Genomic DNA, 21,225 nt, shown 5'->3' on the forward strand with positions numbered 1-21,225 from the left:
ATACCTAGGCGGATGGGTGCCCCCTTTTTCCTCTGGGTAATTTACTGTCATTATCGGGAGGGGAAATTATTCTTTTGCTCAGCGGGCAAAGCCAGTGGGCGGAGATTAATTATTCAGCTGTTCTCTGGAATTTAGATAGGGTAGCCAAAGATACGGAGCGAAGAAAGGACATTTGGGGAGGTTTCTGTTGTTGCACGGAGAGGGCGATGTTCGTTTGTGTTGGAATTTGACAGCGGGGAGGTTTCTGTTGGAGAGTGACGAGAGGGGGGGGGGGGGTTTAAAAAAATTATAGCGTACTGCCCGGTTACGAGCATCTTTTACTTCTATCCAAATTCAAATTGTTCAAGACACGTTAAAATAGTCATAGACCCTCGAGAAAAACGTTTTCTTGAGGGTCTATGGAATAGCATAGTTCATCCAAATCGACTACTTGGTTTCTCCCGTTGACAAGTAAATCCAAGTGTTCAAAGAAATTCAACTGTCATATGCTACGTGTACAACAAAAAATACCAAGTATTTCCACGCACTATACGTAGTAATTACAAAAACATGTTGACACATTGGACAAAAATTGCTAATTGTTGCAGCTACCAGGGCTATGAGAGCTTGGGTATAATCAGTGCTGCCAGCCATTGATCGACAGGTAGTGATCAAACTTTTATTGGAATACAATTTATATTCTTGTAAAACAGTACATAATGGAAACCCGCAATACAAGAGTAAAAGTATACTTTTTCACTGGCAGTTTACAAAACACAATATTTGACAGTCTATAAAGCACGATATTTGATAGTCTGCAAAACACACTATTTGATAGTCTACAAAAGATATTAATAATACCCTACAAAACATCGTATTTCGTAGTCTACAAAACACATTACTTGATAGTTTACTAAACACGACGTTTGACAGTCTACAAACACGATATTTGACAGTCTACAAGCATGATATTTAGCAGCAATATAAACGCGATAGTTGGCACTCCTTATAAAAAAAACCTCGTTATTTGCTAGTCTCCATATAGTTTACTACTTATAAAACACGATATTGATAGTCTACAAACACGGCCGTGACAGCTTTATGTTATTTAACATTCTACTAACACAATCTTGACTGTCTATACTCAAACGGTATTTGGCTTTCTATACGAAACACGACAACTGATATTCTTTACACAAAACGTAACTGTAATTTTACAGACTACATACATGATATTGACTGTCTGCAAAACTTATCGAAAGTCTACCAACATGATACTTAACGGTCCACAAAACATATTATACGATAGTCTATACATGTACGTATTTGGCAATCTATACAGAGTCACGTATCTGATTATTTTCAAAAGAACAATATTAAAAGCCTCCGTACACAATACTGAACGCATTATTTGACAGTCTACAGGGGTTTTGACTGTCTAGAAAATGATATCATCTTGATATTCATGTAACGTATTTGGTTGTCAACAAATCAATATTTGGCAGTTGACTCTCTACACAAAACACGATATTTGAAGTCTGCGAAACACGATTTGGCTATCAATAAAATAGACGGGTTAGCTGTTTTGGGATAAATGCACAAACAAACTACTTGATTTCGACAAAATGTTCGCAGTAGAGAAAAGTTGGCAATCATATCAGTCTAATTAATGCCATATTTGGTAGAATACAAAACAGTTTAAAAGTCGATTAACACGATTTTTGATTTCTAATGGCACCAACAATATATTTGATTATGGCAAAAGATGTTCATTGCACTGGGATATCTTTTTCAAACAAAGGAAAACAGATATGGACAAACTTCGGAAGAAACGAAAGAAAAGAAAACTAGATATAGATTTCTCTACATCGTGAGATAATGGTCGCACTCAAATCACGTTGAAAGTAAACTTTCATCGTTTACAATGGAATAGGTCCGCAGCTTGCATAATTTTGCCAATTATTTTCCTATATATTTTTCTTTCTGTCGATTATGAAGTTCAAATAATTTTATGTAGTATGCGCCTCGAAAGTAAAAGACTTAAACTTTTGCTCAAACTTTCCTCGAACAATATTTCATGCATTCTCTATCAAAATAAAAAAGGGACCACCGTGTAAATGTTGGTACTAGAGAAACAAATTACCCAAGATTTACCGATATTTGAAATACAAAATGGCCACCATTTCGAAAAACTAAGATGTTGTAAAGTTTTCTTACACCAAGAGCTTTATAATGAAAATGAACCCCCACATGTGGTATATCAGAAGGTTTGGGAGTCCCCGAGGCGCATAAGCATACGAATGAGCCGATAGGGGCTTTAGTTCTCAGGCGTATTAGGTAAATGGCGTCTCAAAAATGAAAATAAACCTGAATTGTACTTTGTCATTAGAAGCTTCAAACAATTCTCTGTCGTAATGAAGAGTTTAAGTAGGCCTAAAAGGTCACCATGGCCATGTTTGAAGTCGCCATGCAAATTTTAACAAGTGAAGCAAGCTTGGACGTTCTACCACGGTCCGGGGCCATGGTTCTACGAATGTTTGAAATTCCAAATGGCTGTCATTCTAGTGTTTATTTATAAAGTTTCAATTCTTTTACGCAATGAAGGTACAACACTATAATTCCCTCCACTTGTTGCGAAACGGAACAAATCTAAGAAAACTGAAGACCAATGATGAAATTAAAGGTTCATTAGAGTCAAAACATCTTTTCCTTCGATTTCTGGTCCCTTCAGCATCTAAGGAGATAAGCTATTGATTATATTTTCAAAATAAAGAATCTTGCTCGATCACTGTAATACAGTTTTGTTAAACTGCAATATTACTTTGGAAAGTAGCTTACCACACATTATCAAGATGAAGTCTGTATTCTCTGGGGTGTAACACAGTCACCTGTGGTCCATTCCGCTCTGCGTCTATGTATGCGCCCCATAGACGTGTGTGCATGATCCTCTTCTCAGGCGGCATATGTACACACGTCTATGGGGCGCATATATATGGACGCAGGGCGGAATAGACCACAGGTGACTGTGGGTGTAAAGACAGCTGACCACTTGTCTTAGGCAAGGCGTTCACTCAACTGTCAAATCAAGGCAGAGATGGCTACCATTTTTCAAATCTTGTGAAAAAACGTATTTTATTCAGAACAAAGCTCGTTGTCCAAACTTCATCTGTTTATTATGACAATACTCGAAGTAAGTTCCATATTGCTGAAGCCCATCGCCGTTCATGTAGGTGCCCTGCATCTATTCTCGACGATACATTTAGCAGCTAATTACATTTTCATGACTTGACTATAACATTTTTATCTGGCTCGCTGGCTTTTAAGTTGACTTTCACTGTTCTTTTTGGGATGCTACTTTTATCGGGTTAATTTGGTTTTTTTTGGGTCATTTTCTGTATTTCTTGGTGTTGCCCTTTAAGTATTGTCAATTTGCATGCATCTCATTTCCAGTCTGATCTTTCTTTTTTCTGTACTATTTTATTGGTATTTTTTATTCTAAACTGTGGTGTATTCTATTTATTCACTGTATGAAAATCCATCTATGGATGCATTTAGACAGCATGAATAAATAAATAAATAAATAAATAAATAAATAAATAAATAAATAAATAAATAAATAAATATGGAGCCGAGCAACAGTGTAAATTATACTGAGTTTTCAATGTGCGCTTCCTTTAACCATTCGACTGTCATCCGATAACAACGTTAACGATCTTTATTTTTTAAGTGAGGTAAAATTGCTCTTTTATAGCCCCAATAAAGCCGCGATCAATAGGCCTATGGTCAGATTTGACTTAAGTTCGACTTTGGGCGATGATTGTATTTGAGACAAACTTCAGAAATAAAGACTACGTTGTAATTATAAATTGAACAGTCCCTGCGTGCAGTCCTGCGTCTTTTAAACATGTAACATAGGCCTACAGTTAAGCCCACATGCAATACATAGCGACATATGTGTGTGAAGATGCAATAGGCGAATTAAATAGTCTCCGCCAAGTTGACAATCTGTAGGCCTATTTGCACAAACAATGTTGACCTTTTCATACGTAGCACAATATAGGCCTACGGTGTTTAAAATTATAAACGACGCCTCTTCGCAGTGGCTTTTCATGGATGTAGGTTTGTTGAACAAGTAGTTTGCACGTACTTATTTACGACTGGATTTATGCACCTAAATTGACTAATCGATTCTAGGAAAGAAAGTAGGGTGAGTGCAGAATCCCATGCCCGTTGAGGTCGTATTTAATTCGTATGAAGCCCACCCGACTTTCGGGCGACGCAGTCAAGTACTTTTGTCAATAAAAACAGTGCCGCGCACCTCGGCCCCCACCTTCGGTGTAAGGTCAGGCAGATCGGTCAAAAGTCGTTATGCCTAACAAAAATATCAAGTAGCACCAATCAGCACCGCTCTCCTCCAAGGTCTCCCCGCTTTGATGCTGAAATCCAATTTTAAAAATGCCTCTGACAGTTTCTGAAATACACTCTATCTCACAAGTTTGATAAACACCTTGTTCTGGATAAAAGTGGGATCTATGCCAAAACGACGCAATGGTAATGGAAATTAAGCAGAAGTGGCGGCGGGTCGTTTTCCATTCACTGTAGTGGGCTTATTCTTATTCCACAGACCAAAGTACGACTGATAAAGCATGCCTCGGCAGGAAAAAGCGCGCTTTTGCATTATTGTGAGGTCAGAGTTCAATAATATCGCAATGCTTGTCGGGACAACCAATCCAATATGGCCGTGCAAACTGCTGTGATTTGAGGCTATCGCCCGTAAGCTGCGAGGCAAGTAGTACATTTTGCTGTTATTTTCGAGGTATGTTGAATGCTTTTTGCACCTAAAAGGCAGAACTGTATCTAACGAAGGGTATTGTGGCCAAAATGCTACAATTTGTTGCAGTGGACCGCAATTTGAGCCTTCGCGGGGCTGGTATGTGAAAGGCGTTCTTTGTCCGTCACCACTGCTTGTCATCAACACCCAATGAGACGCTCTATGTACGAAAATTACCTCGCAATTGTATAGCCCCGTACGCACACAGCGATATCGAGCACGTTTCATATTATACGCACTTCAGACTCTTTGAATAGCGTATTAGTATTTTACACCGGGAAACACTTGGCTTACCCGATGTTACGCATGCTAAATTAGCAAAAAAATTCAGAATGCCATTTTGACAGCCAGCCACTGTTTCTGGTGAGCTACCGCGTTCATTTGCAAATCTGCGGGGATAGACAGTTTAACATTCATGAAAATTTAAACAGGCACTACCCACGAGGAGGAGAGGAAAAATATGCAAAAGTAACCATTTCGGGCTTGTAGTCGTATATTTCTCCGGATTTTGTCTTGATATCGGAGTTTCGGATCGTTCACAGCTACATGGAAATGTTGTGGTGGTAGCATGTGGGTTCGTAAATGTATAGTCAGTCGAGGTCACGCAGCCGTGCGTACACATAGTACTGTGTAGCGAAGCCTTGGGCAGCGTCTAAATGGTGTATTGAAATTTCGCCCATTTGATCTGCGGCAGCTATATATCACAATCAAAGGACATCACCGAGTGTTGCGCAGCCACAGATCAGGTATAGAAAGTAACGGTAGTTGCAAATTAGAATTTGATAGGAATCGGATATGTGGAACAGTGATGGTTTGACAGTGAAAAAAAAAACCGAGTCGGTGGGGTAAACTGAGATATGTGCCCAGCCTTCCATGATGGCTGTGTTGTATGGGGTTTCAGGGATCGGCTTGGCGAATCTGCATACAGGAGAGCACGGGGAGCAAACAGAAGTCGAAATCACTGGATTAATCCGGCTCTGAAAGTGAAATCCGTGCGCCAAAATATACGTAGCAGAGCAGCAGCCGACCTAATGTAGCCAAATTACTGTCAATTAGCATAATTTATGCAACTAGAGCATTGTTTATGCTTGTCAGTGTCTCTGTCTTTGGACATGCCGCTCAGCTCTTCTTGCCCTTGGTTTGTTGCACGAAGGGCTGACAGACTTCTACATGCAATGTCAGAGTGTGTTCTGAGGTATTCACAAACAGCGGTGAATTTTTTTTGTGGACTGAGTTTGTCTTCACCTTTGTGCTAATTTGAGTATTTTGTATCACATACATGTGAAAAAAATATGGCTTTTTTTCTGAAAATAATATGTTCTGCCAAAGTGTATGATTTTCCTGTGGTGTGTATGATAGATTTAATATGGCGTTGTCCACAGCAGAGTAGGTTATCTGAAACCCTCTAATTCCTGGGTGTGCTTAAATATACATGGTCCTGCCCCCTCCAAATAAAACAATTGGGTTACACCAAGCATTATGGGGTTAAAGGTCAAATATTCAGACACAGTCCGCCAGTCTGTCTCTATAAGTCTCTTACTCTCTCTCTTAAAAAAATTCAAGAAATTACATCACTACAGATATCGTTGGGCTTTATACAATTTAGCAAGGAAATCACCAAAAACCTGGCATTTTTGCTATCAAACAGTAAATTGTAAAATTATTGAAATTGTGTCGACAGGGAAATTATGTTTTGTTGTATCAAATAGTGAAAGAGAAGGAAGATTATGCTGGCAATAAAAGTCTACTGGTAATGTTGTCCACAGGATTGAAAATCAACAGGAAATTTTCTTCAGTGAGTAGCTGCAATATTCATCGAAGTCAGGTGACAATTTGATGACCCCTGACCTTTTCACACTCTGTGGCCTAATTTTTGAGAACTCAAAATAGCCAGTTGATGTCATGTGTTGACTTTTGTTTGATTTGACACGTTTAGTGTTTCTGTGCAGCGGTTGGTAGAATATCAGAGGTGAAATGCATTACAGTTCCTATCTATCAAATATTTCATTGTTTTGGAGGTAAAATGTCATATTCCCAAGAGTCTTCTATGTCATATCGATAAAAGAAAATTGATCCTAATAACATTAAGCAACATATTACAAATACTTTTCAGTGGTATTATGACAAACCATGAAAGATTGTTTAATTAATTTAATATTTTATCTCTGATCAAAGGAAATGAAAACCTATTACATTTTGAATTTACACTGTATATCTAAATTCAAAAATGCCTTTGAATTGTTATCTTGGGCTTGTATCCATTTATATTTGCTATATTTGTGATGTCATCACTACTTTTTTCAAGCTATTTTATTTACTTTGTCATGGAATTTGTAGAGAAACTCAAGTCAATATAAAAGGCCCATAATATATTTTCCGGTGAAATGAATTTTCAGTCCAGCAACAGGGTGACTTCAGATGGTTGGAACGACTTCCCGCTAGAGTGGCATCGGGAGTCATCTATTATATAAAGCCATCCAGGTTTACTGGAAAAACAATTTCATTGAAGTGTGAAGTGGGAAGGCTTTATAATCAGCATTTAGTTGTCAGTGTAAACGCAGTGTCAGATTCTGTTAGAAACAATTTAGTGTTTTAACCATATTTATCAGGTGCCCTTTCAGTAACCTGATATTTCCTCGCCAGCATGGTTCCAACCATTCTCTGAGAGCTTACCCTTTCAACACTGTGGTTTGGCCCAATCCCATAGTTAGCAATGGTAATTGTGGGCCACTTCACAAGGAATATGGGGAGAACAGCATAGAGAACAACGATCCACCTTTTGACATTCACCATAGTCTTTATATACGCGATTCTGTTTAATTATTCGCGGAATTACTGTTGTTTCAAATTTATTCTAACAGTGTTGTTTGAATCATATTTAATTTAGATGAAATTTCTGTCTTTTTGATGATATTCTTTAACCCTTTCACATACATGTCTCTGTGCAGAGTTCTAACTTTTCCAAGGATAAAGGAAAAGGATTATGAATTGTTTTGTGACGCTCAAGATCATAAAGAGAATGGTAGTTGTTCTAGCAGTATAGCACTACCGACAGCAATGCATTTCAGTAAGGAGGGTGACATATCATACCTGACATGGATCACAAATAGATAACTGTGCATTGATGCTCCTTATTACTCAAAAATGTGTCCTTTTCTGACAGTCATCACAGAAAAAAATCATGGAAATTGCTCTCTCCTGACATCTGGTTTCTTTAAATATCATAAAACAGGCCTTAAAATCATGTGTCAAGTTTTAGACTTGGACATGTTGACAAAAATATAGAAAATATATGGAAATTTGTTTTGAGTACTTGGATCTTTCATGATGGAAACAGAATTAAATACACTAGTTTGCATGAACAAAAAAATTAAGCTTCTATTAGTAAACATTTTGGAAAAAAACATCACTTTGCCAATCCAGCAGAACTTGTTGCATTTTGTATTTCCGACATTTGAAATTAAATGTAAAAATAATTTACTCAAATGTTGACAGTCATTCTGCCAAGTCTGTGGAAAGTGCATTGATTTCCAGGTTGCCAAGAGGATGGCAGTAATGGGTTTCACTGTCCAACTGTAAAGTCAAACGTCCAAGCTTAGCGCAGGTATGTTACTTCCTTGTATGTAACCTTACATCTAGGTAGGTGAACAGGTTTTTGGCTCAATACTGCGTTTCACTGACTGGCAGGGTGGCGAGTGACAACCCAGGAGGGAAATAAACTCTCACACCAAGTTGGCACATGTACTATTCTCGTAACTAGAAGCCAGAAATATCATTCGCGACTTTCTCACTGCAGCTCAAAAAATAGGAATAAGAAAAAGTATATTTGTTCAGTGGTGCATGGTCGACAAATCATCATCATTCAGGAACAGTATTTAAGATATAATATGTGGTACTGGTTTTACCAAACTTGACCTACATGTAACAGTGACAGAGAAATCTGTAGATAATGCGTCAGATGTACACTAAAAATCATCTCTGTCACACTCACAGTTCCTGTTTTCCATAGAGGGCCAACTGTACCCTTGATGGCAATAGACTTATGCTGTCATTCAAGGATCAGCTTTTACAGAAAGATTTTATTCCTTTGTATGGGGACATGACACGTTTCTCATGCAGTGACTGTAGGCTCAAAAATTGGAAATTTGGACTTTTGTGATGTTTCTTTCAGTGCCCTGCGTAAAGTATTGTAATCCATGTGGTTTTTACTGGGGGGCATAAATGCTTGGGTTTTGTTAGAGCAAAGGAAAACCCTATATAAGATGGACAGATTAAGAGATGCATGTACATGTAGATTAGCAGAAAGAGGGATAAGTAAAGAAATAGACATAAATAAGTAAACAAACATACATGCCGACATCATTTTCTGTTCAATATTATATATCTCTGTTGACTCAGGTATTGTGTTTTGAGGGCAGGCTTAGAATTATGAAGATAACAAGCTCAGTTTACTTTAACCTTTACACATCTCTCATCGTATTTGTTAATGTTCCTAGCAAGTGCTACTTGTATCTGCTTTTGTTTTGGATGACAGACTTTATTGTGTGGGAAATGTCGATTAGTTTGTGAACGTTGAAAATGTGTTTGTGATCGATTGCAAGTCTTGGAATAATGGTACATTGTTGAGAAGTGACAACTAAGTGGCTGATTCATTGTGCAGATGTAGCGGATGTTTCTTATATTAATCGTATTCAATATTAATCACACTGTCCGCTACTTGGAGCCATGTTGTCCAGAGATGTTCTTCAGATTCTGCCCACCCTCCATTGCCTGTGCCTGAAACATGAACTCCAACAGAACCATGATGCTCTGCTCAGTTGATTAACTGTATTCCATGCATTTGTCTTATGGTCGGTAATTTGTAAATACAATATAGTAATTATAAGAAGGCTTTCCCACACCGACGCACAGAAATTATAGAATTACATGAACACACGTTCTGTTTTAGCAAATGTAATTTCATGGACATGTCTGAAATTATGATTGATGTCCATTATGATTATTAAAATATGCTGCTCTATTATGGGTTTATAGTGCAATGTTCTTGGCAATGGGGATATTGAGGGATGGCCTCCTGCCTGTTATTCCAGCAATCTATTCTTATGTAAATAACTATGCAAAATAATACATTTCCATATCAAAAGAACATGCAAATTATGGATTGTTATGTAAATTTGTCACCTGTTTTTCCAAGCTGTGGACAACACTGTGTCAATGTTTATTTGTCACAGCTGCATGATAGAAGCCAAACTCATTGCTACTGTCTTATGCAACAGTGATCCGCCTTGGCATTTCATCCACAAAATGTTGTGTCTAATTAATTGCCTCATTTTGACTGAAAAATTATCAATGTACTGTGCATAATGGTAAAAATGGTAATGGTAGGCCGAGCAGTTTTCACCATGATCACTATGAGGGCAAAATAAAATGATCAGAGATTGTATTGAAATTTTCTGTTTTGTGAAAGTGAATGCCACTGATTCAAAGTTCAACATTTGCCGATACAACTTGTATCCATCATACATAAACTTGACATGCTCCTAATTTCAAGAATAACATTTTCATATCAGAAAAAATCTTATACTCGGTCAGTCATTTTGAAATAATGAAAAGTGGAGCAATATTCAAATGCTTGAAATAACTTCAGTGTTAGTATTAAGACATCCGGGGCTTACAGTAAACTTCCTATAGCATCGTCTGTGACTCCAAAAGTTTGTTCCCCCCCTGAAGTCTTGGAATATCACATGGATCAGCCAAAGGTGCATTACACAGTATAGACCTTAGAGGGCAGTATTCAATGTTGTCCTGATACCCGGGTCAGAACGGAACAGACCAAAGTATACCCTTCAAGGCAGAGTTGATTTACTGGTATTTCAATATGGATAGCCACTCACATGGTGTGTACATTGTATGTACAGTGTGATGGCGTAAGAAAAGTACTGACATGTATAGGCTTTTGAATTCAATGTTTGGAAAGTGAAAAAAATTTGTGACATTTTTCAGGAGCCATTTTTACCTGTTAGTTAGCTTGAAAACAGCTTCTAAGATACATTTTCACTTCTTTTGATGTTTTTTATCTTATAATTAACCTACCGGTATCTAATCCACTCTTATGTCCAGTGAGTTTGAAAATCAATTGAAAGGATTTGCTTGCATTTATTACGTGAAATTTTTCAAATAACTTCCGTACTGGAGATATAAAAGCCCAATCCACTTACTGTAACTTCAAAACTACTCACCAGAAACATTTATTCATGGTTTCAGTTCATGCCAAACTTTTTATCAGCGTTTTTTATTTTAGTCAGTGATTACTGAAGAACATAGACGTAAAGATTTGTTTTACAATTAGAGGTTATTACCCAATATCGCCTGTTCCTGTGTTGTATCAGCATGAGTGTCATTTGTGCTGCGTCAGACACTCGACTTCGTCTCGTGTCTGACGCAGCACAAATGACACTCATGCTGATACGACACAGGAACAGGCCATATTGGGTAATAACCGATTTATCATATACCCATGCCCACAATTTTAGGGAATTTTTACTAATAGAACGAAAAACACCATAATTTTGAGGCTTTACTTTATTACGCCTTGCGCATAAATATCAGAATGTTTATGTAAACAGGCTTCATTCATAAAGTATACGACGAAGATGTCAACATCACGCGCGACATCGCTGCAAGTCGTCCATATCTCAATGAAACCCAAGAAGAAAGACACCGGGATACAAAAATCGTCATACAGAAGGAACATTTTAAGGTGCAATATGCTATTACAACTGTAACCGATCAAAAACTGCTCAGCTTTTAAATTTATCCTGATTTCGATCGTCGTACGGCACGGAGCTCGCGCGGAGAGGACGCCATTTTGTTAGTTTACCTTTAGAGTTGCCATGTCAACAGTCGTCGCACGCGCGACATCGCTGTCACGCCACGCGCTCACACTACCTGTTCGGTGGAGACTGTGCACAGTGCCGGCGCCGTGCGAACGGCAGAATGTTTGCTAGAATTTGACCAAAAAAATACCATGGGAAAACATTTCAAGACTCAACGTTGATATTTCCGTATTTTGCAACCAGAAATACCCTGTTCCTCGAAGCCCTTCAAGTTCAAGTTTTTACGTCAGCGACATCGCTTCGCAGGCGGGGAGCGGCAGCCATTTTGTTGTTTACGTTGTTTACCAACAAACTGCTAATGTAGTTCGGGAAAACTCTAAAACTGATGACGTTCATCGTGCATATCTCGACGTTTATCGTGAAATATCACGGCTGATATTTTACATTGAACGTCACTAGGATGTAGCAATATGGGCATGGGTATATGATAAAGGTTTATACAAAGCAGTCCAAATTCTATGCCTCCCTTCAACATGTGGAATAAGGAGTTATTGTTGGTGTTGATGTAATCTTGAGGGGATGACAGCATGCACTGTTACTGGACAAGTCATGGGATCAAATCATCATGAATCAATGTGACATTAGATTTCTGCATTAATTTGCATCGATCCTATCAGTGATTGAATTTAAGGTAGAAAGCGCCTCGGAGACAGATATTTAGACTTTCAAGTTTTTCCATTACTTTTCTGGTCTATCACTCGTGGGGGCTAATTTTAAAGCTCTTGGAGTATTAAAAATTTAGACTAAGTTTTTCAAAAAATAGAAAATTTTATTTTTCACCATAGAGTTAACATCACAATGGCGGCCATTTTGAATTTTAAATATTTGTAAATGTCAGGTAATTTCTTTCTCTCATACCAAAATTGCACAGTGACCCTTGATTTTTTTCTTGATTTGGTAATATGATTAACAGTTTTATTGAAGAAATTTTGAGCAAAACGCTCCAGTCCTTCACTTTCAAGCAAAGATTTCGAAAAATTGTGATCACCGATAGTCATGGTGAAATGAATATGTAGGTCGGTATTGAAGTCATAAGCTGTTTATTTTCTCCCCTTGTTTCATGAGAGTATAAAGCAAGTTAGAATGACTTTTCTCTTTGCAGTTCCTCTTATGTATTTTACAAGCAGCCTGTTACAGTGTTAGTGCATTATCAAGGTTTAGGGGTCAAAGGTCAATCCATGGCATGCTGTCAGTCAGCAAAATTATTTCAAAGCGCAAGCTTACATAAATGTGTACATTATGATCAGATCCCTTCCGTTGATATCAAAATCCATGTCAGTAGATAGAGCACCAGATGAATGTGTGAGTGATAATCAGTTTGATACATGTATGATTCAGATAATGGAAGTTAGGATTCCCTCATTAAAAATCCTTATTAATAATACATGGCTATGTATATATATTTGTAAAAACTGTCAATTCAAAGTTTATTGACCAAACGTAAAATTTTAGGGGACAAACAAATCTTGTATATTATAAAACTAAATAGTAGAAAAAAAATCACTGGAGGTCATAATATAATCTGTTTGGAATCTTGATGTTTGCTGATCGTTTCTAATCCTTTGACAGAAGATATCAAATTACTGTCTTGAAATTCATGTATTCACCGTTCACTGTCTTTTTCAAACAGTACATTATGTCAGGGTTGCGTCTCCATTCATTCAGTACCCACGCCTTCCTGTCTCTCTGCTCACCAGTAGATAAAAGTTTATAAGAAATTCACAGAGGCTGTGTCTGTCATTTGAATGTGAATAACAAAATCTCTTGCCGGCTGATTGTCCCATCTGTTCACCGTCACGGAAATAACTGACCCACTGTGATTATTTTGGAACAGTGGAGTGTCACGGGTGTGGGCAACTCTGATCTCATCCATCAGGCGCTGCTCACTAGAATAGAAAAGAAAGTGAAAATAAATCTTATGTTGTTTGGGCTTCCTGTTGGAGGTGTAACACTGCCAAAGCCTCACAAGAGTGCTCCTGGCTAATTGCCCTTGCAATTACTTCCTTGAAATGCTAATTTAATTACACGGTAATTACCCAGCAGCTCTTGTGTATACTGTCTGAAGACCTTGCATAAATTTGATTGCAGTGGGCATCTCACTGGTGTGTTGTGTGGCTTGGGGTTTTTCACATGCTGACAAGAAGCCTTATCATCAGATCTCAGGACAGAGCTAGCTAATTAGGATGTTTTACAAGCAATTGTATCTTGTCTTCTTAATCACATATGCTGTTCATCTAGTTTCGTGTTACTGTGTTTAAATTGAAGACCCCCATCTCTGGCAGTGGTAAATATGCCTTGTTTGTCGCACAATTTGAAAACACTGTTCCTCACCTTGCATTAGCATCGTAACTCAGCAAATGTTAAATCTTAGTAATTGTAGTTCTGTCTTGCCAGGAAAGGTGATCTCAGAGGAGCTGAGAAATTGTGCTTGTTGCCATGGAAACCTGGTGAGTTTCCCACGGGTACGTCCAGAAATTGTATAGAAGAACAACTATTGTCAAAATTAGCTCGCTTCCTTTCTTAAATTGTCACAGTAATAGGATAACTGGAAATGATCTGATAATCGTTTATTTTGGCAGTTGGCAAAGATGTACACGGATGTTCTTTATAAAAAAAGATGACACGAAAAAGTCACCTAATATACAAATATGTAATCAACATTTGAATATGTGGTCATAGTTGTATATTTCTTTCCTTTACACAAGGCAGTATTTACGTGAGCAGTTGAGATATAAAACCGAAAATATACTTTCTAACGAAGAATTGGCCACAGAATCATGCCTCTCTGTATCTCTGAATAGAAACCTCACAAGGCAGATATCAAAAATCAGTAGTGTGAGAAGTATGATTGGACATGTGTGTTTTCTCTGTTCTGCCGCCAAATTTACTGAAAATGAATTGCACGGGTTTGAAATTCCTGCCTGGCGGATTATGTTGATTTCAGTGAAACTTGAGGCGCACAAACGTAGTGTCAGCACCCTTGCGAGGTGTATCATGTTTCTGTGAAACATGCATAGGAGAAATGATCTGTGCTTCTGAGAACATCCCCCCCCCCACAGGATTGTTCAGCCTTTATAAGCAGAAGCCCTCCCCCTCTTTCCCACATCAACAATTTTTGTTGTTGGTTAACCCTTTGAGTGCCAAAGTCAAGATTTTTGGCAAAATTTTGGCCAAAAACTGTAGCCTATGAAATGTGATATCCATTTGGTACAAAATTATAAAAAAAAATTACAGAAAAATTCATAGAAATTTAACCAAACATTTAAATTTAACCAAAAATATGAAATATTTTTGATTGGTTCAGAAGTTTGAGGTTGAAGATTAATTCCAAAATTCATGAAAGATTAGCGATTCTTTTGCTAAATTAGGCTTTTCCCATGTGACAGTACTGTTAGCACTGTAGCCTTACAAACCCTTTTCTGTTTTCACCTGAAAAGACCTTCCCAAGCTCTATAGAGTAGTGTTTCATATCCTTGTTCCCTTTTACTGAGATCCCACTTCTTCCTGGTGATCAATGGACAGTTTTTATGTCCCGGACACAGTTTTATATCCTGGTAGTTTACATGCTACAAAGTTTTCAAACTTTAGCATTTTGGACAGAGGAAATTCCAAACTTTTGCGTGAAAGTAAGTTGCACTGCAGTAGCGATGCAGTGCAGATTGCAGTGAACATGGTTGACTGTTCAATCAAAAGACTTGTAGAGTCACATCAATAGAAAATGACAGGATACAAGGTACAGGGGTCATGAAAATGGCCGATTAGCCCGTACATGTACTTGCATAACGTGTGGAAATGTGAAGCCCATTTCCAGCCTTCTCTTCTGAAAAAAGATTCTTCTAACCTGCATTCACAGGCTTTACCCTTTCCAACCCAATAAATTATTGAAGGCCCCTTTTTCAACCCATCTGTGGTAATAAGGTAATATCAAATTCAGCCATTTTTTTCCCTGGTGAATTATTTATCACTGCCTTTTCTACTGTGCCTGTAATATTTTAATGTCTCCCAGTTCCACCCATCTGTATCGAGATTTGTCAGCAGTCGTGTTTCTTGTCCTGTGTATAATTTTCATGGAAGAATGCCTCAACATTTCGTGGACATAGTTCGTTATGATATATGAGAACGGATATCTCCTCATTATATAGGTTAAAGTTTTCTCAACCATTCTTGAACCTTTTGAGTGCTGTAATTTTTCCCACGAAAATGTTAGTGCAACATTTTTTCAATTTTTATAATTTTTTCCACAATTGTTTTGATAATTTTGGACTAAAGGGGCACAGCTTTTTGTTGGCTATAGTTTTTTCACAAAAGTTTGGGAAAAATTTGAAAAAAGTTGTCTGGATCTTAAAAAAATGATCTGCGTTATATGTTATAAAGGTGACAAATATTGACTTTGGCAGTCAAAGGGTTGGTCTTGTCTTATGGAAGCCCCTTTCTGACAAGCAAGTTGACAATTCATTGGCCATTCTCTGCTGATTAACATATTAAAATGCTGGGGCTATGAAATGCGCAGCACCCTAGAAGCTTTTAGCCAATTGGTTAGCTGAAGTTCATCGTTTCCAAACAACTAATCAGCAAATCAATTGCCCTAGTTTCAGACTCCTTAAGTTGCTGTAAATAATGACAATCCGCTTTGCAGGGATAAGCTTCATTAGCGAATTGTCAGGAATGCTCTGGTAAAATGAAAATATTGCATGCTCACTGTCAGTTGCAGAAATCCGTTACACCAATCCAAGTCCCATGCATCAGACATGTTGAAATAGTCTCTGTATAACTTTAGAGATATTACAGTAACACAAGTGTTCTCTACAGCTTGAAAAAAAACAGAGAGACAGCCGATTTACATAACAATATACAATTTGCATATTCTTTTGTTGTGAAACTGCATTCTTTTTGTATAGTTATTTGCATATGAATAGGTTGTTCCAAAAACAGGGGGATGGCTCAGCCCTAGAAATCCCCCATGTCGAAAACCCTGAACAGTAATCGCTGTCTGTGTGAAGTAGTACTCACAAGACTTTATTTGATTATCACACCATGTTACAATAATTGAAGGCTACTGCTATGTAACAATACCACAGGGAAAGTGTCCTCCTGTGATAATAATGCTAATCTTCCTCATGGAAAAGTTGTAAGTGAATACTCTTGAAAATTTGTCAATGGTTCATGCTGAATTTTACTTTGTAACCAGTACTATTTCTATGTGCAAGTTACATACATTTTGTAATTATATGTACCTGGTAGGATGAATAACTTTGTTCTTTATCAAGTGTTTTGTAAATGTTATAATTAAAATTTTCTAAATTATGTGTACATACCTATTATCATGTCAAGTCATTCAAAGTGCAAACACAAGTGTTTCCAGACAATTTAATTTACTTGCCATTTTCTTTATCCAATTGCTATTGCCCCTTGAAATTTCTCAACCATGAATACATGTAGGGGAGGTGGGGGGGGGGAGGCAGAGATACACCTGACTATCCCCTTCCCTTTGCTAGCCACCTACATGTACCATTGTATCAATGACACTAAAAATCGTTTTGAAAACCAAGGTTTCATACAAGCTGATGTTTTTTCGAATGATGGCTTTTGAATCTTGGGTCATCTCCCAAAATGGTGAGAACACCAACATACAAGTGGGACTAATGTTTAGTTGTTTCCTCCTCATGGAACTATGAAATATCGAGGAAGGGCAGTTGGTGGGTTTTCTGATTAACAGTTTAGGGCATAACAGTAATGTCTGTAAGATGTTTGGATTTCAGTGTGTCCCTGCATGTTCTTTTACCCACACACCCCCAATTATCTGGTTATTGAGCCCCTTGCTAGCAGGCTGATGTAACGCTTGACTTAGTGAGCTGGCATAACCTGTGAGGCTCGTTTTGCTGTACCAATTCGCTGAGCCGGCTAGGCTGGTTTGTGCTTAGCCAGGCCAAGGTGTGTAGCCAGCCAAGACTGTGTTCAGTCCTGAATTTGGAAAACAATAGAGGTTGGATCATAGCCAAAATGAAGTCAAGGGTTAAAGGTGTATTACAGTTTAATGAGCTGTTCTTCTGATAAGATTAAATGTAAAGTTGATATTTTAAAGGGATCATAGTGTAATTCTATACAACATAAAGACTGCTAAGTGTGTGTGAGCTTAATAATAAATACGTGTACTTACAACAACAGAAGTAGTACTGTGTTTATAGAATGAATATCTCTTTTAACTTGTTGCCATTATTCCCAGTATTTAGTATGGTGGAATATAAGAACTGTACTGTACATATGGCTGTAACAATCTGTCTAATGTCTACACTGTATTTTGGGGCATTGTAAACCCATAGGGCAACTTAGATTAAAGTAGATACTTGTAGATTCTAGATTTGAAACTGCCATTACAGTTTCCCGGTCAACCCAATATATGTTTCTACGTTTGGTCTGCTGTGTGATGGACCGACCCTTCCTGTACAAGAAACAGAATGATAGGTCCAAACATTTCATACAGTGTGTTTCAGGGATCATAATGATAGGCAGGTTTAATTGGTACATGATAGCATCTTACCATCAACAAGATTTTTGAAAATGCTGACATAAAAATATTTTATGATGGGTCAAATCACTCAGAATATGGTAATGAGACTAAAGTCCTTTGAAATTTGTCAATATAATAAATTTTGAAGAAAAACTATTTTCTAGATGACCTATGAAATGCAAATGTTACATGTACACTGTATTTCATGAATTCTTTTAATGTTGGAAGCTACATCATACATGTATTGTATTTGCATAATGCCTTAGGCAAGTATGCTACTTGTACATGTATGCCATACAGTATACCCTACTGCCTTGAAATTAAACGTAAATTTTTGCTTAAACTTTCCTTGGAAAAATTGTTAACCATTCTCTTTCAAAATTCATGATAAACTATGGGGGTATAATGTAAAATTTGGTACTGGAGAAGCAAAATATTTGAAATTTACCAAAACTTGAAATTCAAAATGGCCGCAACCCCATTGTAAAGTTTTAAGAAAAGTAGAATTTTATATTTTAACAAAAATATGTTGGCAAAAACTTTTTTACTCCATGAACTTAGCTCCCAGAAGAGGTAGATAGAAAAAAGGTATTGTGAAAGCTGAGTTTGAATGTCTGTCTGTGAGTGACAAGTCACGCATTCCACCTTAATTAATGCATTTCTGTACTGTGTTGCTGAGGAAGGCAGGCCTTTAGTTCAATACCACGAATCAATGGTGTATGATCTCATATTTGGTTTCAAAATATCAAGCAAAGAAAAGTGTTTCATCATATATGTACAGTGAAGTGTATTGAAAGTGATAGTCCTTAATTACTCCTTCTGACATTAGTTTTTACTGTTGATATTGACTACTGTATTGACATATTTTTGTGCCTTTGGTGTGTTTTTGGAAAGTTTTATCAAGTCAGGCAATTTTTGTGAGGTAGAATTGATAAAGAAACTGTGCCTCTAGCTTTATGAGTAGTTTAATCCAGGTTTGCAGAAAAAATTTGTTGCAGGTGGCAACAATAAATGTATCGGCAGTTACAATAGTGTATAAGCCCAATTTTTTGCAAAATCTCACTTTTTCCTTATACATTTTTCACAGCCGGTATAATTATAATTATACTTATAGCTCAAAGCCGATTGATTTTGCCAGCTGCCGGCTATTTTCTACATCCATCAAATGTTGTATCTCTCAGTGCTAGTTTCCCTACAGTACAGATATATGGGTATACATGTATTTGACACAAGAGGATGTGTAAAATTATTGTTGTTAAAATTTATACCCCAAGTTATCCTGGCGGGGGAGTAGCGATGACGACACATGCATACATGTATGAGTATGACATAACTCATAGACACTGATTAAATGAATACTTAAAATATGAAATATGTACCAGGAAATATGAAAGTGGAAGGTTCAGTGAGGTGAATTAATCAAAACTAAGGTCCTAATACATGTAACTGTGTCACAGAAGTGGAAAATTGTTTATGTGGGAAAATGCTGGTAGTGTTACCTAATCATACTGATTTGTAGTGGCTGATAATGGCTGTTAAGACTTTACTAGCTGTTAATATCAGCTCATTTATAACTGTGCTACCGTCATAAGTTAGCGCAGTGGCGCCGCAGCATTATAATTTCAACCCGCATGCTGTGGTGTGTGGCATAATTCTTTCACACCTACTTTCCTGAATGGGTTGTACCGGTACTATTAAAAACAATTGGGATGATCAAAATGTTCCGCAGTGAAAGGGTGGTGTCGTCAGTTTTCTGTTCAGGGAAAGATACAGTTTACTGGTGTATGTTTGCTGTGAACTTACAGTTTTATATCCATTTCAGTGGTGGACTTCGATCTATAAACATAGAGTTAATGTTAACCCTTCGAGCGCTAAAGTAAATTTTGTCTCCTTTAGAAAATATACTCCAGTCAATTTTTTTCAGGTTTTTGGCAAAATTTTGATAAAAAATTGTAGCCAATGAAATACGACAACCATTTGGTCCAAAAAATACAGAAAATTCATAAAAAGTGTTAAAATGTTGCACTAAAATCTTGATGGGAAAACTTACAACTCTCAAGCATAGTAGGCAGTCCCACTTCTGCTGTCAGTGGTAACACAAGTGGATATGGAGGCCGTTGTTTTACAGCTTCAACCTTTTTCACCCCATTGGTAATCCATCGGGGAGGGGGGGGGGGAAAGGGGCGGCGACTGTACCCTAGGAAACACGGGATTGCACAAATATCTAATTGTGAGAATGCAATGAGTTTACCCTACCACCCCCAGTTGACAGGTGACCCAGTCGAGTACTATAGCACGGTAGAGCCCACAAACGTAAGAGTAGGGCAGAGACAGTCATATTTTATAGTGGTTGCATATGGTATCATATTCTATAAAGTAAAACATACTCAAACACTTGACATGGCTCGCAAAAGTGCAGGCAACACTGCTCGCTGAAATTTATGTGCTGCGTGACAGAGTGTACGACCTGTGCTGTTTTAAATAGCCCTCTACTGTATATTATCGCGCAATATGGCCATTCAAATAACTGTGCATGTGTATCAGATATCATCTGTCAGTCCAGAAACGCAATCCATATTTGAAGCGACCTCATTAATTCATCAGATTTATCCATTCGTTACCGGATTCATCATGTTTAAAATGTAGTCATGCTAATAATAGCTGGCAACTAGGATAGTGGAGTCAAGCCTCTCAATAACCCTTTCACCACTGTGGTTTGAACCAATCCCATTGTTTTCCATGGTAAAGTTGGACCTATGGACAGGAAAAGGGGGGGGGGGGCGCTGATTATATTTTCATTCATTGCTTTCTGCCAGTTTTATCAGTTAAATTAGACTTGCTCCAAGTCTGTGGGCATTTCAAAATCAAAACAGAATAAATTGAAGGAATAAACTTCAGCAGACCGTCGCGTTAGTGTTAGTAGGGATTTTACATGAAATTGATAGACATCTACAATAACGATAAATTATATATCAAAAGAAAGCTCTCTTCAAGACCAATCGATTGCATTT

General features: G+C 37.6%; 1 protein-coding gene across 2 annotated transcripts in view; it reads left to right on the forward strand.

The window, feature by feature from the left end:
• Nucleotides 1-4,632: 4,632 nt before the first annotated feature.
• The window catches only part of LOC139138249 (uncharacterized), a 54,125-nt gene continuing 37,532 nt past the window's right edge, over nucleotides 4,633-21,225 (forward strand). Inside the window, exon 1 of one of the 2 annotated variants that reach the window (XM_070706555.1) lies at nucleotides 4,633-4,764. The gene's annotated coding sequence lies outside the window, so the exon portion shown is untranslated. Of the gene's footprint in view, nucleotides 4,796-21,225 lie in introns of both variants that reach the window. The other variant, XM_070706564.1, reaches the window with a different exon arrangement.

This window comes from Ptychodera flava, chromosome 1, assembly GCF_041260155.1.
Source record: "Ptychodera flava strain L36383 chromosome 1, AS_Pfla_20210202, whole genome shotgun sequence".
NCBI classification, from domain to species: Eukaryota; Metazoa; Hemichordata; class Enteropneusta; family Ptychoderidae; genus Ptychodera; species Ptychodera flava.